The following is a 7,358-nucleotide window of genomic DNA, read 5'->3' on the forward strand; positions in this document are numbered from 1 at the left end:
TATCTATCTATCTATCTATCTATCTATCTATCTATCTATCTATCTATCTTTCTATTAACCTTAGTCGTCTCTTCCCCTCTCTCTAGCATCTAAATGTATAGCACAGGCTTCTTGTCAGAGGAAGTGGTACTTGAGGTGTTTCAGAGGAATTTAGGAATTTTATGAGGCAGAAGTGAAGAGGAAGGACATTGTAGACATGAGGGGTAGCCTGTACAGGGGAGCTTGAAAGCAATATTCAGGAAATGGCAATTTGACCAGTTTGGCTGGAATGTAGAGGGACTGAAGGAATAATGTACAATGACTGTGAAAGGTAGACTAGAACCAGATGGTGTATTAAAGGTCAAACAAAGGTATTAATGTATTATTCTAAAAGCAAGAGGGAGACATTGGAGTTTCTTTTTTTTTTTTTTTTTTTTAAGAATTGGGGTTAAGTAACTTTCCTAAGGTTACATGGCCAGTTATTATTTCTGGGTGTGGTGCTGAGTATCTGAGCCCGGATTTGATCCAGGTCATCCTGACACCAGAGCCGGTGCTCTTACTTACTGAGCCACCTGGCCGCCCCTAAGCAATTGGGGTTAAGTAACTTGCTCAAGGTTACACAGCCAGGTGTTTCTGGGTGGGTGCTAAGTGTCTGAGCCCGGGATTCGATCTCCAGGTCTTCTCAACACTGGAGCCGGTGCTCTTACTCACTGTGCTACCTGGCTGCCCCTGATATTGGAGTTTCTTGAGCTAGAGAGTAACATGACTAGATTTATGCTTTAGTAATGTCATTTTGGCACTTATAAAGTCATAAGATATTTGGACATTATTGGATATTATAAGGTCATAAGATATTTGGACAACTGACAGACTTTTTCAAAAGGAAGAGACCTTGTAAATCACCTACTCCATGCTTCATTCCTCTCATTTTACATCTTAGGAAACCAAGGCTCAAAGAGTTTCAGCAGCTTGTCCCAAATGACTCATTTAATAAATAACAGAGCTGGTACTAGAACCCAGCTCTTCTGACTCCTAGTCCATTGTCCTTTATGATGGAAATAGCTGACATCTCTATAACACCCTAAAGCTTGCAAAGTATACTGTATAAACATGTGAGGAAGGCAGTATAGGTCTCATATCTTCATTTTACAGATGAGAAAACTAGGTCTAAAAGGTGTTAAGTGAATCAGGATTCAAACACACATCTTTCCTGATGCCTTCCCCAAAGCCCTTGCTTTTATTCCAAGAATGTGAAGTCTTTGGGTGATATGATGATATCATAGTTCATTGTAATGGGAATGTAAATTTATAAGATCTTTCCTGCCCCTAGGCTAAAGTGCACCTGGAGCCTGGGGTGGGAGGCTTGTTTTTCTGTAGATACTTCTTGATTGGCCAGTGAGTCAATAAGGTTGTTACATTCTCTGAACCAGGAGAAGGCTATATAAGCCCTGATGTGTAGCTTTGTTTTGGGGCTCACTTTGAGAAGTGTTCTGTGATTTGATCTAGATTCTGGGAAGCCATTGTCCAGAGCCCCCTGGCTTTGGAAAAACCCAGATGTTGAAACCCAGATGTTGATTTGGTATGGATGTAATGGTTGGACATTACATTGGAAATCTGTCTACTTGATCTGTCTCTGTCTTGATAATTGTGTCTGTATATTCTGAAGTTCGGGGTGCTTACTGATTAAAGTAAGCTTGTTAACCCATTTTGAGTTGCTTTCCTTTATCAAAGCAGATCCAAGAACCTGTGTTGGCAGCAAACAGTGAGGACGCTTGGGGTGCTTGCTGCTACATTCATCTAGGTTCAATGAATCTCCTTGTTTATGTTTTAACTTTTTTTAGGTAGGGAAGGTACCTGCTTTTTTTTGGTTAGTTCCCTAAAATGCTTCATACAGTGTTTTGCATAAGCTGGGAGTTTGATAAATATAAATAAGTTCCACTATGTTTCATATTATAGGTGCTTCTATAGACAGTGATTATTACTAGTTTTGTGTGGTTATGGACAGAGAAAAAAAATCAAATAATGATCAATACTTCTTTCCACAGTGCACACACATAAGCCCTGGCCTTTGATTTGTAGGTATAGCTATTAACTGCAGTGTCTATTGATGTTTGCAGTGATAAATACTTAACATAATGTGAGGAAATTTCTCATGGCTTTACTTCTTATGCAGTCAGAATTGTGAGTTGATTATACATTAAGTCAATGCTATTAAGTTAAATTCTGGTCCATCCTTGTAGTACACTGGACACTCACTGTATGTGCAGGTAGGCGCTAAGGAATATCACTGGGGGATGATCATCATGACATGTTAATGCCAGGTCATCCTCCTGACCTCCATCACCTTCCATGTCATTTTGGAAAGAAGTTGTCTGGTGCCAGGTTCATGGCATAGGAAAACAATAACGAAACAGCATTATGCTATAGAAGCAATGCATGACACAAATGGACACCAAAACAATGTTGTTGTTGTTTTTAAGTGAGTGATCATATTGAGCTTATTTCTATCCTAGGTTACAAACAAGCCCTGGGGAAATAGTGTTACCAGATATGTCAGACGGTCCTTTACTGATTCTGATAGAAAGCATTATTTATTTCACGATCACAATCACTAGCCCTCAAGGCCTAGTTTCCTGAGGGCTAAAACTAAGACATGAAAATGGAGAACCTGGATGACGACGTTTGGAGATATACTCAGATGCAGAATGAATGAGTAAATCAATAAGAAAGCATTTATTAATCACTTACTATGGGCAAAGATACACAATTCTACTCTCAAGAAGCTCACATTTTAATAAAGAGAGTCAACATATCAGTCAATCAGGTGATGGACATTTAATAAGCACCTGCTTTGTGCCAGGCACTGTTTTTAAGTGCAAGGATACCCCAAAAGGCAAAATATGTAAAAAAAATATATGGGTAATTTGGGGGTAAAAAACACCCCCATAGCTGTTGGTGCTTTTAAAATCTGAATTGCCTTTACCTGAGTTTTGAAGGGGACTGGAGATGCTAAGTGGCAGAGATGAGGAAAGAGTGCATTCTAGCACAAAAACAGAAAGATGGGAGAGAGGTGTCATGTATGTGAAACAGAAAGAAAATCATTCTGTTGCCTATTCCTTCCAAATGCTTCTTATATCCCCACTCTCTTCAGGTTCATTACCATTTCTTAGATTTTCAACTCTCGTTCTCTCACTGGGGATTTTTACAACTTCCTAGTTAGCCTCCCTGTCACCACTGTCACTTTACTCTGACCCATCCTGTGTACTGCTGTCAGATTAATTTTCCTTAAATAGTATTTTAAACATGTTGTTCCTTTCCTCAGAAACACTTTGATGGCTTCCTATTTCCTACTGAAATGCATCTCAATTTTTGGCTTGGTTCAATATCTCTGGTAATCTTTTAGAATGCATATCATTCTTTGGATTATTCTGAGTTCCTCATTGTCCCATAAACATGAATGTTCATTTCCTTTTCTTTCTTTCTTTTTTTTTGGAGGCAATTATGGTTAAGTGACTTGCTCATAGTCACACAGCTAGTATGTGTCTGAGGCCAAATTTGAACTCAGGTCCTCCTGACTCCAGAGCCTGTGACTGTGCCACCTAGCTGCCCCTCATTTCCTTTTCAATATTGTTTTGAAAACCAGAAGCATATTACCTACTTCCTGTTGCCTATTCAAATCCAACATCATCCAGTGTAGAACATAAATATATACTTCTTAAATTGTTCAATAATTGTGTTGTGACATATTTCAGTTTTGCTTTCACTATCAGTCTGTAAGTTCTTTGAGGACAGGGACTATTTATATCTCCTATAATGGTCAGTATATAAAAGTACTTTCTTTGATGTTTTAATTAACCTATTATTTTATTGTCTGGGTACTTCTCCCGTGGTGTAGATACTTTGTCATTCTGTGAAATTCTTGTGATAGTCCTATAATTTCTTCACTGAGGCTCTATCTACTTAAAAGACTAGAGGCTTTCTTCTAGGACTTTTAACATTTCATTGATTCCAGTCAACACCAATTCAATGTTTGGCCTATCCATGTGTTATCCTTTACTTTAACCATGTAACTGGCTCACATTTTTGGTTATACCTATTCTTGGCAATATCTTTTATTCTGTTTTGTACAAATCATCAATAGTAGGATGTTGTCGCATGTATACCCACTGCATGACTATCCCTAACAGATTGAGTCATTTGTGATCTTGATTGATCATAAATTATGGTGATCTTCAATTTATAGCCATACAATTTCATCTGGATAATACTGATACAGACAAGATAGGTGTTTGTGTCAAGAAGCAGTTCATGAAAACTGAAAGATCTAGGACATTCTCTGTATGTGATCTGTTCCACTCTCCTTTTCAATTTTGAGTTCAGTTTATTATCTATCTGCACTGTCTGTCCATGCTTATGTACTGATGGATTAATGGGTTAGACTACTGATCCAGCTGCATGAAATAACCTGGGCAACCTTAATCCACTTGACTTTTCTTCAGTCTTTGTTGAGTGACCTTATTGTTCATTGAGAATACCCTGTAGAGGTCGTGCTAAGGCTTGGTACAATGTACTTTGTATATTATGTGTATGAAAGGGTGGAGTCACTCCTTTTAAGTTCTACTAAGTGCTTCTAATATTCTTCAACATATCCTGTATTATGGGACAGGCACACAACCACCCATGACCTTTTTAGCATGGGTAACAGAGTCCTTGTCCTATCCCTCCGTCCCCCAAGGCCAAAGCATATGCTCCAATGGAGTGTATTCTACCCCTGCTATATGTGTATCCATAGCATATTTATGTGGCACAGTGCCCAGCACACAAGTGTTAAATAAATGCTTGTTGATTAATATCAGTAAAGTGTCATCTAAAAAGTAGAACACCTGAAGAACATTACATGTTAACATTACCATCTATAGTGAATCCCTACTGACTGTAGCAAATCCTACCTAGGGACTTTAAGCAAGACATCCTACAGGAAATTGGCAAACCCTTTTGACAATCATACATCTCCCTGCTGTAGGCCTCAACTTGGTATAGATAATCCGAGGATAATGGACAAAGGTAGCTCTGTGGTTACCAATATCAAGGACTCTTGTACGATCATGTACATAGGAAATAACTTGTCTGAGAAGAAACCTTAAGACTATGTTTTGCTATAACAAGTGAAATGTTTATTTTAAATTAACATGTGATAAATACAGAAGAATTGTGTACTTTATACCTGTCAATCATGTGACTATGAAGATCTGGTCTTCTACATAGGATTGTTGTGAATATCTTTCTGTTAGTTTTTTTTTTTGAGAATATACTTGATATATGTAGGGATCATTCTCATAAAGATTTAATGAAGATTTGTATGTTTCATAGCATTTAGAGATGAAAGGAACCCTGGAGATCACCCAGTTCAACCATCTTATTTTGCAAAGAGGAAGAACCTGGGTCCCAGAAAGTCAAAATGATTTGTTCAAAATCACACAAATAGTATGTAACACAGCAGGAATTTTAACCCTAATATCATGCATGTAGCATGTTAAGGTTTATAAAGCTTTATAAATATTATTAAATATTATCATCAAAACAATCCTGGAAGATGTATGCAATTATTATTATTATTCCCATTTACGGATGAAGAAACGAAGGCAAATAGAGATTAGATGACTTGCCAAGATCAATAAGCAAGTGGTTGACACTCCTAGGGTTATATCCCAAAGAGATCACAGAAGTGGGAGGAAGACCCATATGTACAAAAATGTTTATAGTAGCTCTTTTTGTGGTGGCAAAGAATTGGAAATTAAGGGGGTGCCCATCAATTGGGGAATGCCTGGACAAGTTGCGGTATATGCATGTTATGGAATACTATTGTGCTATAAGAAATGAGGAGCAGACAGTCTTCATATTTACCTGGAGAGCCTTATACGAACTGATGCCGAGTGAGAAGAGTAGAACCAGGAGAAATTTGTACATAATTACAGATACAATGTATGTGTGATGACCAACTTTGATAGACTGAACTCTTCTCAGCAATGCAGTGATATAAGTCATTCCCCAAAGACTCATGATGGAAAGAAACGTATGCATCCAGAGAAAAAACTAGAAAGAAATGAGTTTATATCCAGATGGAAGCAAAATACCTGATCTTTTCCCTTTTATTGTTTGGTTTTATGTCCTCTTTACCATTTTTCATTCCATCTGATACAATCCATCTTTATAACCTGACTAATGTATAATGTGAAAGTATTTACAGATCCTATACTTGACTATATGACGCCATGGGGGAGAGGGGAGGGAGGGGGACAAAATGTGAAACTCAAGGAATTGTGGCATTGAATCCTGTAAACTAAAAGTAAACAAACAAATTAATTTTAAAAAATTTTTTAATTAAAAAAAAAAAGCAAGTGGTTGAGGTCAGATTTAAACTCAGGACTTTCTGGCTCCAGGTACAGACTTCTACCTAGTATGGTACCTATTTGATAACCATTTCTTCCTTCTTTTGAAATCTTCTCTTGTTTGAACTATGTTATAAATTATTCCTTCCTTGTGTGTCCCCTCCAGCAGGGTTTACATTTGTACAGGACAAACCACTTCTTCCAAGTTCATTTTTCTCAAGTGTCATCTCCATTTCCTCATATAGGCAACCGGTATTCAGTTGGCATTTCCAACTTCATTGCCCAAGACTTAGTCATTATGGAAATATTGGTGAATGTGGTTTTTTTTCTTTTCATATCTAGGAGGCACTAGATAAATATTGTTGATAAATGGATGCATGGAAGGATTGGTAATGTTGAGGATGTGGGTGTAGGGTAACATCAACAGTCAGAGAAAATTTTATAGCAATAATTGTGTAGAAAACTAAGTACTAGGATATGGCAACAATTCAAGGACTTTCTTTCTTAACCTTGTGCTCTAGAATGAGAGTAATGAACTCTTATTCAAGTTTTGATGAATGTCTTTATAAAAAAATTGAGGGGCAGCCAGGTAGCACAGCGAGTAAGAGCACCGGTTCCACTGTCAGGACGACCTGGAGATTGAATCCTGGGCTCAGACACTTAGCACCCAACCAGAAACACCTGGCCGTGTAACTTGAGCAAGTTATTTAACCCTGATTGCTTAAAAAAAAATTGATAACAACTACACTAAATAGTGCTAGTAAATGTATATTTTCCTGGCACAATTTGCCTCTAAGCATAATCTAAAGCAGAAGAAACAAAGAGATAAATACCAAAGTCATAAGTGAGGCAGAATGGCAGAGCCTTTTCTTCTGAATGCTAAAATTAACAGGGCACTGATACTTTCAGTCTTTTGGCAATGTGGGGGAAAAATCAATAAAATAAGGAGCTTTCTCTCTCTCTCTCTCTCTCTCTCTCTCTCTCTCTCTC

This window comes from Petaurus breviceps, unplaced genomic scaffold (genome assembly GCF_028583685.1).
Source record: "Petaurus breviceps papuanus isolate PSGF00001 unplaced genomic scaffold, PetGlider_PUasm1.0 91133, whole genome shotgun sequence".
In the NCBI taxonomy this organism is placed as follows: Eukaryota; Metazoa; Chordata; class Mammalia; order Diprotodontia; family Petauridae; genus Petaurus; species Petaurus breviceps.